At 39.7% G+C, this 14,096-nt stretch overlaps 1 protein-coding gene across 5 annotated transcripts in view; it reads right to left on the minus strand.

Annotated features, from left to right (window-relative positions):
- Positions 1 to 14,096, minus strand: part of erfl1 (Ets2 repressor factor like 1) — a 68,363-nt gene that overhangs the window by 28,883 nt on the left and 25,384 nt on the right. Inside the window, exon 1 of one of the 5 annotated variants that reach the window (XM_057339572.1) lies at positions 4,820 to 5,033. The exons of 3 other annotated variants lie outside the window; for them this stretch is intronic. The gene's annotated coding sequence lies outside the window, so the exon portion shown is untranslated. Of the gene's footprint in view, positions 1 to 45; positions 321 to 4,819; positions 5,034 to 14,096 lie in introns of those variants that run through there. One more of the 5 variants, XM_057339571.1, reaches the window with a different exon arrangement.

Below are 14,096 nucleotides of genomic sequence, written 5' to 3' on the forward strand. Positions count from 1 at the left end.
TCTCCTTGTCTAGCTATTTTTTATAACATCATACGGATGACATACCTCAGCCTTTTTCTGGTCTTGTTATCCAAACGTCCAAAGCAGAAACTATGCAACCCGCGTGCGCTTTCAGTCTTTTGAGTGTGATCCGGGGGCGCGCGGAGCCGGGAACCGTGGAACCACCTCTACACTAATAACCACGACCGAGGGAACTGAATGAGAGAGAGGGAGGGCGCGGAGGAGGTGTGCATCTCTCGGTAAGTAGTTAATTAGTAAATCCCCATTCGCTGTGCCTCGGGTCGGTTTGTTTTCCCCGGTCGACAAGCCGAGAGGAAAGAGAATTTGAAGTAGGATTCGACCCGTTTCCGCTCCTCTGTCTCGTATACGAAGTGCGTGTGTGTGTGTTCTCCTCCCTCCCTCCCTCTTTCTCTCCCTCTCATTCTTTTCTTCAGAAAAAAACCCATTACTCTCGTCCTAACATATTTGCATACACAATTGCCTCTCCTGCGATTTTCCTGCCATTGCCATTGCAAGTGTTCAAGATTTATAACATCACATTCAACCACATTCTTTCAAAAGTCACCACACTCCCATCATCTTTAAACACATCACACTCATATTACTGTCATTGCAGAAATATTATATACTTTAAGTCTACTATCTATCTCAGAACACAGTGTGAAGCTCTGCGTTTGGTGACTGATGCGTTTATTCCGTCTCAGCACCTTTGCCTGCAGGTGCATGAGATGAAAGACTATGCCAAATTTTCAGGATTTCTTTAGAATCTATATCACAATCCGAAGCATGTGCTCTGGCAAACTGCTGTCACATTAACTAAAACCTGAAATTGGATATTTTAAGGAGAAGCTAGATTTGATCTCACAGGCTATTGCGCCGATTCTGAATTTTGAACAGGCGCAAACATCACTTAGAGATTTATTCCAGCCATTGACTACACCTAACAAATTTAAATGACATAATTGATCCTTAATCCTCTACTTTATAATCCATTAGGTAAACCTATGGAAGTCACTGGTGTGTGGAAATTGCCATATAATGAGACCTGAGGGTGAGCGCATAAAGAAACTGGAATGAGAAAGATGGATTGAGTAGCGAAGGTTCACAAAAGTTTCGTCGGTCTCAAACAGACTTACTCAACATATACCCTCAGACACCTCTCTATCGCCCCCTAGCGAACATACGGGTTACAGAGGGTCACAAGTCCATTCTCACGTGATCCAGATTCAAAAGCTCAGAAATAAAAAATCCATTCAATCTATTGATTGTATAGTACATAGTTCATATAGAGCCTGCAAAAATAACTTAATCATATTTTATCCGTCATGTTTTACAATGGGTAAGAAATACAGTTCGATGTAATCTCCATCATCCTTTTTACTCTCTAGCACACACACATTGACATATACGAACAGTAATACAACATAATGTCTAGTGTATTACAGGCTCCTCTGATGGCATTATGAATGCAAGCTGTGTGGTTTGTTCTAATGTCAGTGACTGAGGTGAAAACCAATGGTGCATCTATTAGGTGGGAGGGGGAAGACTGACCTATCCCATTATCAGTGATTGAGGTTATTCCTATAGGTAGAGCAAGATTTTTAAAGCTCACTTTCTACGCTATGGATTTACTGTCCACTTCCCTACTGTATGGTTTATTACTTTTCAATGCGGATCCAATTCACAACCGGATTATTTTGGCAAAGGTCTTGGTTCTGGTTTTGTAAAATCATAAAACATTTGGGTCCCTTCCCTTGGAATACCTGTCTGCCTATACAGATCTAAAATATTCAGATAAAAAATAATATACTCAAAGTTGTTTTTTTAAACAGCTTGTAGTCATTTATAAGTCGCTTTGGATAAAAGCACCTGATAATGTAAACTTGTTAAACAATGATTCCTCTTGACAACTGTGATGACACATTCACGTAATAAGAGAGAAACTGCTTTGTCGCAGTGAACTGAAATGTATGACCAACACAGAGCGAAGGCAAGTGAGGAGGGAGAGGCAAAGAAAGCCAGAGGCCTCTGTACATCCATACACGTCTAGACACAAATGGATACAGCGAAAGAAACAAGGAAGAAGAAGAAACAACTAATAGAAAGAGAGACAGAAATAAAGCCCGGGAAAAGAAGAAAAGACACGCTCTAAAAGAACTACAGAGACAGAAGAGAGGGATGGGAAAATGAAGAGAAAAGGAAAGGAAAAGAGAGCAAAACAGAGCTCCAGTCCCCAGTCTTAATCTGAGCAGGTCTGATCAATAGCCCATTTCCCATTGTTGCCAGAGCTCTTCGATCGCTACACCACCGAATTAACACACCCACTTTAATCTGAGGGGGAGACGGGCCCCATGGGTTGGGGGTGGGGCTGTTGTTAGGTGCTGGGGTTCAGAGTGGTCTGTTTGAGGGGTTGGAAGACTATTGGGGGGGCACGGGGTAGCAGCTGTGGAGGCATCCTCAAATGAAATCAAATCTAATTGTTATCACTGTTGGGCCTGGTGTTATTACTACCACTGTTTACAATTATCTCTAACTGCATCGCCTTTTCTGGGCCGCCTCTTTCTACAGCAACAGAGTTCGAGGCAAACTGGACATTTATAAGCAGCGTGAAAGTATTGGTGTGACGGCGATTGTAATAATTATCAATGGGCGCTCTAGTGCTGGTCGAATAACAACGATCTAAACGATTAAACAAGAGTGCTGCACAACTAGTTTTTTGTCTGAAGCTGAAAAAGCTGGGCAAAAGGTCAACTCATCTTGACGGAAAATGATTTATTATTACACTTAATTAATCACTCCTAGTTATTTCTATTTAAATAAATACAACTTGAAATCCTTGAATAGAAGAAAGTTTGGCCTGTTAATAAAATCGCCACCAAATCATGCTAGGATTACTTGGAATCAATTTCACACTAACTAAATGTCAAAGCAACACTCTTTCAAGCACTGCGTTCTGTGATATTTGCTATAATATATAGGCCTGAAGCAAAATCCCACATCCCCATTAAATTGTTACAATTCCTCACAAGCATATAACATAAGCCCAACAACCCACCGGAGTCTGTTCTCTGCGCTCCACCATGTTGCTCTATTTCATATGAAAGTCATTTTCTCATTTGCTAAGGATTTAATTGAGGGTAATTAGGCATACTCCTGGAGTGGATAGAGCCGTGTGTGGCTAAATTGGGTTAAATTAGTCTCCGTTCAACAATGAAATATGGGGTTAAGTGGGAGAAAAGGAAGGGAAGTGGAGTGTAACGAAACTGGTGTGATATCGGTTTGAATTCTAACATTAAAAAGAAATTCAGTTTAGCTGGTGTTGTCGGAGCACAACACAAATGCAGCAGATGATAGAAGACAGGCTAGTACAACATTACATAAAAAGGTGAAAAAGCGGATTGTAGACTATATTTGAAAGATTTGAAAAGCACAAGAAACGCTTACTATATATACACACACTAAACAGACTTTTAGTTGTGTATATTGCAATTTTTTCAAGTGAACATTTTATTTCAATAAACCTCAATACGCCTCAGTCTTAAACCTAACCTAAACATATAATCTAAATATTAAAACCTGAGCATTTAGCATAGCATCCTACTGAAACCTTCATTAGGGACTAGCAAACATAATCTGTCCTGAGAACAAGATCAAATCAGACCGTCACCGTTTCAATGCCACTGTACGGGCCATACTTACAGCACCCAGCTGAATAAAATCAGTATCCCGTTTTTGTTAACACTTACTTAAACCCTCGAAGCCCATAAATGTCTCTCAGAGCCATAAAGCGAATGAGGAATGATGTAGTCATTGACTGTAGTCCAGTGTGGTGTCATCACTACAATGAATGGATGAGAAGGTTATATTCAAGTCAAGCATTTATGAGTGTTTTATTCTCACTGGAGTAGTAATGAGCCTGTTATACCCTCCATAAATTTTGCCCTATAGGCTTTGCAGACATGCTCGTGTCTCAGCAGAACTCGGGGACATGTTAAACTACATTTCCCATCATTCCATGTATGCAGCATATATGTAGTATCTCACTTTGCACCAACAACATCTACACTTCTATTGTATGGCTGTTCAGTAAAGCATTTATGCCATAAAGTGCACTTTGTGTTTATATAAATTTCCATTCCACCTTACTGGTTGAAGGCCTTACTAACCCATGCAGTGATTCAAGTAAGAGAGATAGAGTGTTGTAAAATGTATTTTAAATACCAATAAAGTTTAAGGCAAAGTGTAGACTTTCCTCTAAGATTAAATTACTATTTGCTTACAGCACAAAGTGCATTGTACAACACACGGTCAATTAAATATAATAAATATATTTTTGCTTTACACATATCGACTAGGTCTTCTGTTTATATTAAACAAACTGTGCACATAGTTTTGATGAGTCTAATGTTGCGTTCATCTTAAACCATAAACTTAGACGAGCCCAACTCAAACTTAAAAACAAAAGCAAAATGAATCATTACCAGCCCATTAAAGCAATCGCTTCGCGAGTACAGGTGTACAGTGCGTCACCTTTCAGTTCCCCTTCCTTTCTCACCCTTTCCCAAAGCGCCGTTAAGCAGCCCGCAGCTATAACACACCGCGCTGCGTAATGTGACACGTTTTTCTAATCATTGTCATGAAAAGTAAACGTTGTCTGCAACGGGGAAAATTCACAAACACCCAAGGTGGCAGCATCCTGCCACGTGCTCTGTAGTCACTCTACAGAAAAGTTGTAAGTTATATTTCCGTCAATAAGTTTTTGTTTTAATGTAGCATTTGGACACAGACACACATTCAAAAAGTGGAGAGGTGTACTCACCTGCAGCTGCGCATTCACATCGACTCAACACTTGCGTTTCCGGGGTCCCGTGGATAGCAATATCTGCACCCCACAACAGCGAGTGGAAACCACCGCAAATCAACTTGTGCATCAAGTTGTTTTCTCTTCGATCTCTTTCACAATACAACGTTTGAAAGTAACGTCACGGCGAGTTTACGAGACAAAAACAGTATAATCAAAACGCGCGAGAATGAGAAAAAGAACAAAAACGAGTTTCCATTACGAGTGTCGAATTAGATATTAAAACAAAACGAAGCCCACCCCGCAGGTTTCTGTAGTTCCTCGCAAGTCCGACTGAAAAGAGTGTGTGTTGGTAAGAGTGAAATCAAACGCTGCACATGACGAGACGCGCGCTAGTGTTCGAGAAACGAGTGTACGAGAAACGAGTGGAGCGCACCGGTGAACAGAGGAGAGGGGGAGACAGGGGACATGTCACCGAGGACCAAGAAGATAGGTCAAAGGGGGACGAAAGAGGTAAAGAGTCTGCGGGTATAAACAAACTGCTATCGGTTTTGTTTGAGAGTTTTCGCTACTCTGCACCTGGTCTCGTGCTAAAGGGTCAGAAAATTGACGTGCGTCTGAGCGCAAAAAAGGAGACCGCCCCAGAAAATATATGTAGACAGTGGGCAGATAGCGGATCGATCGGGTTATAATTTTGTCCGAAGTCGGAGAAAATAAAGTTCACGGAGGAATGAAATTTGAAAACATATGGCGAGTCCCGTCGCCCTAAATAAGATTCGATCTCTTGGAATAGAGTGTAGATAATATTTGTACGGACGTTTGATGGAAAATGACAGATTTTTCATTTTGGACAGGTGGGGGTGGATGGAGGTTGGGGTGAAGGTGGACTGGGTAGAGGAGTGAACTCGACGTGTTGCTCAGGTGGAATGGTGTGCGCAACGCTTAAGGAAGAAAACTAAACTTGGTAAGAGAAAGAGGATTTTAAAGCAGTTTTTACCCCTTGTCCCCACTCTCTTTTGTAGCACAAATGTCTAAATAAACACCCCCCCCACACCATCTCCTGTTCTCTACAAGGGGGTGAGGGAGAGAACGGGAGAGAGAGAAAACAAGAATACCAAATAAATGAGAAATTTTCGTACAGGCACCGCTTCCGTACGTTCCATGCTAGCAATAACAATTAAATATCGACCGCTTTCCCCGGCCGGAGAGAACCTGAGATACTCGGAGACTGCCAAGTACCAAGACCCCGCTCACCCCTCCCTCTATTTCTCCATCTACCGCACACATACACACTCTCTTCTTTTTCCATCATTCTTTTTAATGTAATTCAAATCAGTCATTTCAATCTGCCTCACGTTTGTTCTTTAATATTCATATTCATCTCACAATAATTCAGAGATGGCTTGCATATTTCTCTGTTTTAATGTCGTAAAGCCAATATGTTATTATATCCATATGAACGATCTCTCTTAATGTGAAGTGTTAACGACATTAAATCTAAATACTTAGTAGGACTGCTTTTGATGAAGGAGTTCAATCCGCATCCAACATCTGCTCCAGTCCAGAGTTTGGCCACAGATCACAGACTTAATTGAATAATGGAGTTCTGTAATAGGATAGAGTGGACATGCATGATCAATTGAAAGGTTTCCCCTCTCTGTCTAGTGGTATAAGCATTTAAACCTATGACTTAAGCGTCGTGACAACACTGTGAGATGTGCAATCCAAGGCCTAATACGTTTAGCTTGTAAATCAAACTGCGAGTCTTTTAAAATGAGGACTAGGCGTTTGTTTTTTAATACAGATACGCATCTTCGTTATCTAAAACGATGAACTTTAGGAGCGAAAAAAACACATAGGAGCAAATGTATTACATTGATTGGCGTTGACGGTGAAATGGTCCTATCTGTGGTAGTTCGTGTGAGACGGGTGCCCTTAAAACAACTTCTCTAAGCGAACGGCGCAACTATCAAAAGTTTCTCAATCAACGTCATCGCCTTTTCACTTTCCTTATATGTTTTTTTCCGCCTCAGACCTACTGCTGAACTCAAGCCATTCGATTTCTATTTATTACCCCCACCGTTCACTCGGTCCTCTCGTCCGATCTTACCATTTTCACACCTCCAAGCTTCAACTATAGCTATTAAAGCCCATTTTTCCCCGAGTGGTGCGAGTGGCCTTTTTCTCTGCGTCTCAGCGCAGCGCTATCTTTCCTGTCGCGTTCTCCATCCTATCTCGTTTTCTCATCGCTTGTGTTTAATTAGTTGATGAATTAATTATTTACGCCCCAATGCCTATTAACACACCTTTTCCAGGCCTAAAGTCAGTTTACCCTGTCAGCTGTAGGGCTATTTCCGTGAACGCTAACAAAAACCCCTTTACGCCCTGCGATTTAGCCTATTTCTTTTACCCCATACCTCTTTTTCACTCTATTTCTCTCTCTTCCCCTCTTTGCCCCCTACCTATTTCCCCACAGCCATCTCTCCTCTGTCTATCTTTCTTTTTGCCCCCCTCTCGCCCCGTGCACTCTCTTCTTTTTCTCAGTGCCTTGCAGTCGCCTCCGTCGGCTAGTCTCTCTCCCCGGCGTTGGAATTATGAAAAATGCGCCCATCGACAGAGCGCCTCAGCTTCGATTAGCCGAGATGGGACATGACAGGCCGCGATCAATACTTATACCGTCCTATAACGTGTCAACTAATGAATCAATCTCGGCTAAATTTTCCATTTTTCAAAAGCCGACGCGAGAGACTGGAATATCCTCTTTTGTAAAGATATTATTATCGATTTCGTCGGCAATTTGACATCGGGGGTAGTTAATTCCACTCTAGAATAAAATTGAAAACACTTGAGATTGAAGTGAGAGAGGTAGAGAGAGAGAGGGAGGGAGGCAAGGGCAGAAAAGAGCGGGAGGGGCAGAGACGGTTGTTGACTTGATAAAAGAGGATGGGAAGAGATGGAAGAAGGGAGAAAGGAAAGTAGAGATACAGGGCTGGTAATGGAGAGAAAACAATTCTATCTATCTATCTATCTATCTATCTATCTATCTATCTATCTATCTATCTATCTATCTATCTATCTATCTATCTATCTATCTATCTATCTATCTATCTATCTATCTATCTATCTATCTATCTATCTATCTATCTATCTATCTATCTATCTATCTATCTGTTACATATTGGCCAGTAATATAAGATTGTTTAAATAAACTAAACATCTCTGAGCTGATGTTACCTGCAAAATAATAGCTGTATACCACTAGTTTTTGGTTTATGTTTTGCAAGCGATGTTGGAGACGTGTGACAATGTCCCTGAAAGATATAGTTAGCCTACTAAAAGTTAAAACTTAACTAAATACAACATCTAACACTTGTAGTTTTGTGTAGTACAAATGACTGATATATAAAAGCATGAAAAACATTTTTTTACATGAATTTGTTTGGTAAACCAGTTGCAAGCTAAAAGCATTTGTGTGATGCATCCTGGGTACCAAGAAACATCTCACAAAAAGACGGAAGAAAAGGAAGAGATAAAAAGAGAGATTGAGGGATTCAAAGACAGAAAGGACAGCGAGACGAAGGAGAAGTAAAGAGAGGGGCAGTCAGCACGCGTGTCAGAGTGAAATATAGATGGAAGAGGCCAGTGTGTGTGGGGGTCAGAAAGGTGCAGTGTAACTGTCGACAATCACAGCCTTATTTACCTGTCAAAAACACTATCATCCCACACAGCCCGAGCCAAGCAATTTCTGCTGTCGCTCCCTCCCTCTTCTTTCTCTCTTTCTCTGCCTCCAATTACAAGCTAGAGGGCTATTTCTCTTCAGGACAAAAACACTGCCCGCCAGCCCTCCCTCTCTCTTCCGATCACCCTCTTTTTCTTTCCCTCTCTTGCCCTTACTCCCTTAGCCAACAGTTGCAGAGTGGAAATGAACAAGCTGTAAACACACACCACTTAGCACTGTGTGGACGCGCATATCTGTCTGTGTGCTTGTGTGTGTACAAAGAGCTTTGTGGAGACTTCTACTGACTAAAATGACAAACGTGATAGCTGAATGATTGACAGCTTTGACGACATACACTTGTGTTTGTAATTGGCCCTCTGTTGTTTAAGCAAAAGAACAAGGCTTCTTTTTAAACACCATCGCAAAGTATACTGATATGATAAGTACACCACGGTGAGGTAAAGCTAGACCTATAGCCAAATATATTAATATTAACAAGATGCGTCACTGCTATTGAAATGAATGGGGATGAACGCAACGCTCAATATGGCCGCCCTAGCAAAGCTTTGCGCATGCATAGTTTCTAAAATAATGGTTTTAAGTGCAATTTGATTATAGGAAACAAACGCTATGGTACAGTTTACGTCATTTTTAAATGTTGTTTTTAAATATGTAGTTTAATTGGGATTTTAGCCGGCGAATCTAGACATATCAGTATTCCCATTCACGTCTTGTTTGAATTACGTAATAACTGCCCGGAGGAGTGTTGCAAAGATGGCCGCCGAGTGGCATAACTTCCCTTAATGGACTTTGACCTAGCTTTGCACTTTTGAAAATAAATGCACTCATTTGCATGGAAGTACTTGTAACATCTGTGCAACCCTATTAAGTTAAAATGATTTGAGAATCTTTCACTAAAGGGTTCTTTTGTAAACCTAATTTTTGTTAATAGCTGCAAAATCGCTGTTTGGCCCCTACATTTTTAATCCATATATGATAAAAGCAACACTAGTCCCACCTTTCAGTAAAAAGAACCAATCATCAGTTGTTAAAGGTCCAGTCATTGAAATCTAGCGGCAAGGTTGCAAATTGCAACAAACCGCTCACTCCACGCCTCCCGTTCGAAACACTACGACGGCTGACAGAACATTAAAGACTCACGATTTTCTATGCGTCAGGTTATGTACAGACAGGGTATTGTGAAAATTTTTGTATGCACAATAGCTGTGGCAACCTGGAAACCTGTTTTTTGTGCAATGTGAGCTTTTTAGAATTGTTCACCCAAAATGGTCCCCATTGACTTAAAAATAGTAATTTTTATTCCTACTATGGAAAGGACCATTTTGTGGGTAAACTATTCCTTTAAAGATCCAATGTTACATTTTTTGGAGGGTCTATTGACAGAAATGCAATACAATATACATAACTATGTCTTCAGAGGTGTACAAAGACCTTACCTAATGAAGCATTGTTCTTGTATTACCTTAGAATGAGCTATTTCTATCTACATACACCGCGGGTCCCCTTACATGGAATTTACCATGTTGTTTCTACAGAAGGCCTATACAGACAAACTACTCTACAGTGTTTCGTAAATCCGTTTCCTTCGGCAAAGAAGCGAAAACGTGACGACATCTTAGTCGGGAGGGGTGGAGTGAGCCGTTGGTTGCAATTTGCAACCACACAAAAAAAGGAAAAAAGAAATAGCTGCCCGGAATTTTACATTTTGCAGTGATTATTAGCTTTTTGTATTCTTGTCCAAATAAAGAACTCAAGACTAACACCCATAAATAATTTTAGACGTCTTGATTGATCTATCCCTTTAAGGGTCACCAAGAGAACCAGATAAAAGACTCACATGCACCCAACATCACTCAACGTCTGTGAAGTTTTCAAACCTTGAAGCTTGCATCATTACTAATTCCTAATTTTAAATACCACAACCCAAGATTCCAACCTCATCTGGGCTAAGAATTTAGAGTCGTTCTGTGAGTCTATTACCTGACAGAGAGTGATAGATAAGGTGGCCATTGCACAGTTTGGCTGATATGCCACGTGGACTCGCAGATACAAGGCAGAGACGGTACGTGGGTGGCATGTCTTTGTAGTAAACTGTCACTCAGTCACAGTGACGGGCACGTATACCAACACAACCGCTAACACACGTGCTCAGTCAGCTGTCTGACTGATACCAGTCTACAGGGCTTCTTCGGGTAATGAGTGCCTGACACGACTGTGAGCGCAATGCCACATTGGCACATAATAGTAACACATAATGTTAGAGAATCACAACTGTTAAATTTATTAAATGGGTCATGTAACTTTGTCGTATTTAAGTTTAGCCAAGTGACAGTTCTTCTACTGGTAACCTAAAATAATATTTGCTAGACATACTTTTAACTTAATAGCTAATGTAATTTACTAATTTCTTTTGCTTGTTTTCAAAAATAATCTACTGGGACTATATTCTTTGCGAATGTGTATCGGAAGTTAAATTCGGTTCACAAGCGTGCATGCGCTAACATTTGTTTATGTTCTTGCTTTTAAACAGAGGTGGGTAGAGTAGCCAAAATCTTTACTCAAGTAAAAGTACAAGTAACTTAAGAAATTGTTACTCAAGTAAAAGTAAAAGTCACTATTTTAAAATTTACTTGAGTAAAAGTAAAAAAGTATGCAATGAAAAAACTAGTAGCTAGTTACTTAGTTACTTTGTATCTGATTATATAGGCCTACTACATAAAATTAATATTAACGCCAATATTTTAATATTACATTTTAATCAATATTTTTAATTATCATAAGCAGATATCTTTGCAATATACTAGAGAGACTAAAGAATAGACAAACACAGAAGAGACGAGCATTTCTGTAAATTTCATCTAGTCCTGATGTCAATGTAGTTTACACAATTTATTTAGAATAATAGACCATGTCAAACTAAAGCATGAACTAAACTCAGAGCATTTCCTAAGATGATCTAGAACATCTGCAGTGCTCTCTTAAATGAAATACACATTTTTGAACAAAGCTCATGTTTTCTCGTGTTGTGTCACGTGTGTTGTGAAACGCTCTTACTTGTAAACAAACAGTAAACAGTGAACCACACGCCCATCAACACGTTTTCTTCCTTCTGTTCTTCAAATGTATATTTCTGCAAGCCCACGTCTCTGTGTCTGACAGGTAACGCGCATGTTGCTGTGTCTGACGAACAGGTCGCGCGGGTGCGCGCATATGGCGGGTATTTATCATTGCTGGCAAACAATATGACACATTTGCAGTTTTGATTGTATAGATATAGATTAATATCCACTTCATCCAACGCTCTTTGTGTTCTGCGTGTTCTTAAGTTTCGCGCTACGAGGAGTGAGTAATCCTGCTTCAGATGATTCAGATCGTGCTGCGAACTGAACAAATCATTTGAACTGATTCATTAGCCTATTCAAATGGTTTTGCCCATTGTTCAATTAATGCTTTCAAAAGAATCGATCACTCGGGAATGCCCGTAAAAAGAGACGACAACCTTGAAATAAACAACGCGTTTTAAAAAGCATATTTTAAAATTAAGGAACGTCACGCAATGTAAGTTATGTAACGAAGTAAAAGCACAGATTTTCTATTAGAAATTTACTCAAGTAAGAGTAAAAGTACACACTTTTAATTTTACTTAAAAAGTACATATTTTCATAAATGTTACTCAAGTAAATGTAACGAAGTAAATGTAGCGCGTTACTACCCACCTCTGCTTTTAAACCGTCGATATGCCGGCGTTAAACGCTTCCTTCCCTATTAAATCCCAGCTAAACTTAACATTCACATCCAATTCCTGTCTTTTCAGGATGCTGCACATATCTTCATTTTTATCTTCACCCAACATAATCGCTTGCATTTGACAATCACGTGCTCTTGTAAAAGTCAATGTAATTCAGTGTTTTCACAATATGATTATTACAATATGATTGTAGTATTTGTGCGTTTTATCAAACTGGTAAACATTGGAATAAATTAACAAACTTGTGCAACATTCTATGCAAAAATGTGTGTATTAAGAGATAACAAAAGGGTACTGAATATCCTACACTGCAATCTGCTATGTAAAGTGTCTGCTTTTTCAACATGGACAATTTCAGGACATTTTTACAACTTAAAAAAAAAAACTATAATATACTATAGTATGTAGACACCCCATTTTACAGCATATAGATATTCTAGAGACCTTGGTGCCTTTGTAGACACCACACTCCCTGTGTAAAAAGTGAGGTTCTAAATGGTTTTAAAAAAAAGAGTTTGGTGTCAAAGAACTTAGTGATAGTTTACTCAAAAATACAAAATTCTGTCATCATTTACTCACCCTCATGTCATTTCAAACCTTTATGACTTTCTTCAACAAAAAGGCGGCCAGTGCTGTTCTTCTTTTGTGTTCTGTGAAGAAAGAAAGCCATACAGATTTGAAATGACAAGAGGGGGAGTAAATGGGTGAACTATCCCTTTAACTGGCCTGCACCAAGTCTATCAAACACCTGTGGTATGAATTGGAACGTCAAGCACCCTATTGCCCAACATCAGAACCTAACCTATGACTGATACTCTTGTGTCTGAATAGGAGCAAATACCTGCATCCAAGCTCTCACGTCTAGTAGAAAGAATGTAAGCTGTAATAGCAGAAAACATAGGGGTTATGCTTTTGAAATGAATAGATCAACAAGACATGAGAACTGATGTGAGCTGACATGGATAGAGCCTTGGGCTTGTTAGTAGCAATTGTAATAAAATTAAGAAATTCCAAAAGTGTTAACTAGCAGTCAATAAACTATTTCTTTATGAAACTTGCTTTGTGCAAAGGCAAACTGTTATTTTGAAATTAGTTGGAATCACATTTACATTTACGCATTTGGGAGACGCTTTTATCCAAAGCGACTTGCATTGCATTATACTACATTTGTTTTTGTATGTGCAATCCCTGAGATCGAACCCATGACCTTGGCATTGCTAGCACAATGCTCTAACCACCGGGCAACAGGAAAGCTATTTTTATTTTTTATTTCACGAATCGTGACATCACTGATGTAGCTTTAATTTTTCATTTCAGTGAAATCACAGAAAATGGCAAATATGTTCATTAAACAGAGTTTTGTCCACATACTTTTGCCCATATATTCTATTTTCTTTTTTTTTATTTCACACACTCCTGTCAACCCTGACCACAGTGACAAATTAAGGGCTTCTAACAGTATGAAAGGTCAAATATGTGTGCCCCAGTATCAACAAGTGACAGTTGATTAAACACAGTGTCAAAAATAAATAGAACTGATACAAATGGGAGTCTGGATAAAAGCAAAAACTCATCGAAAAGCTGGAGAATCAAAATTTACTGACCAGTGAAGTGGCAAAACTGAGACACCTCTGGAGAGGAAAGCACCAGGGAGATTGCTTTGACAAATTTTGCAAGTCGCTCTGATGTGGAAACCGTATCACGGCCACCAATCCAGAGATCTGCCACCGTCTTTTGTTACTGGGCTGTCAGCTTCTTTAACAGTGTGTATCCATTATGAGATTTATGAGAACAGATGTGTACCTGAC

Source organism: Triplophysa rosa, linkage group LG8 (genome assembly GCF_024868665.1).
Source record: "Triplophysa rosa linkage group LG8, Trosa_1v2, whole genome shotgun sequence".
Classification (NCBI taxonomy): domain Eukaryota; kingdom Metazoa; phylum Chordata; class Actinopteri; order Cypriniformes; family Nemacheilidae; genus Triplophysa; species Triplophysa rosa.